At 42.9% G+C, this 1,516-nt stretch overlaps 1 protein-coding gene across 2 annotated transcripts in view; it reads left to right on the plus strand.

Moving 5' to 3' along the window:
- Positions 1-1,169: 1,169 nt before the first annotated feature.
- The window catches only part of LOC135545599 (uncharacterized), a 12,234-nt gene continuing 11,887 nt past the window's right edge, over positions 1,170-1,516 (plus strand). Inside the window, exon 1 of one of the 2 annotated variants that reach the window (XM_064973328.1) lies at positions 1,170-1,411. The gene's annotated coding sequence lies outside the window, so the exon portion shown is untranslated. The remainder of the gene's footprint in view (positions 1,412-1,516) is intronic. The other variant, XM_064973327.1, reaches the window with a different exon arrangement.

Raw genomic sequence — 1,516 nt, forward strand, 5'->3', positions numbered from 1 at the left:
TAGATTACACTACACTACACCACCCCACATTACACTACACTACTCTACATTACACTACACTACACCACACTACATTACACTACACTACAGTACACTACAACACAATACATTACACTACACTACACTGCACTACATTATACTTCACTACATTACACCAGGTGAGTTAGACAGCTATTACTTGTTATGTGAATGTGGTTTCTTTATAATCCTTAATGTATAGTTAGTGTATCTAAATGATAAGGAATCAAACGGTTACAGGAAAGGGTGTGAGTCATTTCCTGGTATTGAAATGCTGCTTGGTACTTAGTGACCAAGTGAAAACCAATAGGTCTGTATAAACATACTCTCCTGTTCACAATCACAACCTTAGACACATCAAGACTCACTTCTACATTTCTTTATCTGATTGCCCTGGAAAAATAACCAACCTGTGCTGGGTGGTTTATGACTAATGTGTTTCCCCCAAAACGTCTACATGCTGCTGCTGCAGGTCTGTGTTTTCCCTGAGACTACCTTGACCTGGCCGGCCTGATTCGAACGAAACAGGAAAATGACCTTGAGCTTGCTGTCGCAATACAGAGTAAGCGGGAAAGACAGGGAAAGAGATAAGATATATTAATTTATTGTAAGTGATTGAAATTCCTCCAAACCAGCTAAATATTTCATTTTCCTGCTTCAATTCAATCAAGACTCATACCCAACATGCTCTAACCCAAACGAACATACGTTTACATCACGTTGTTATTGCTGTGTACTGTAATTGCTCTTCCTGAGTTCATGTTTTGCTTTATCCGTGTATTGACTGGAAGTCGTGAGGCGGCACCAGGAACCAGACATCTGAGAGATAACACAACGTGACCCGAAGGCCTACTCAGACACTGTTCCATAACGGCTATAGAGTACAACAGAGACTCTCAGTACCATAGACCGGCATTAACCTGTCTAGACACTGATCAGTCATTACACTATGGGTGGGGTCAGCCACTGATGATGACTACTTATGTAATCGTGTTTATCAATCCCTGTCAATGGCCTGTTATCATGCTTCCTCCTGCCTATAAGAGTTCCTGTGATATTACAACTAAAAGAGGGAGGAGAGAAAAAGAGAGAGAGAGAGAGAGAGAGAGAGAGAGAGAGAGAGAGAGAGAGAGAGAGAGAGAGAGAGAGAGAGAGAGAATGTTGTGATGTCACTGCAGCCCCCTCATATTCAGTACACAAAGGGGCAGGGGATCATCATAGCCAGCATACCGACTCTGCTACACAGACTACTCGACTGCTCACTCACACAGACTCAGACACACACAGACTCAGACACACACACACACGTCACCCAGATACAGTCAGTCACAGTGTAACTCACACCAGGACCAGGCTTGCTCATTTTTCAGGCTGGGCAGTCACAGTAAGTAAAGTACGCTTGATTTCTCAGGGTTTCTCCTCCTCTCTACTTCTTCTCCTTATAACTCGCTCGCTTTTCTTTCTCTTACTTTCTTGTTCTTGTCTGAGTTCATCCCAG

Source organism: Oncorhynchus masou, chromosome 9 (assembly GCF_036934945.1).
Source record: "Oncorhynchus masou masou isolate Uvic2021 chromosome 9, UVic_Omas_1.1, whole genome shotgun sequence".
NCBI classification, from domain to species: Eukaryota; Metazoa; Chordata; class Actinopteri; order Salmoniformes; family Salmonidae; genus Oncorhynchus; species Oncorhynchus masou.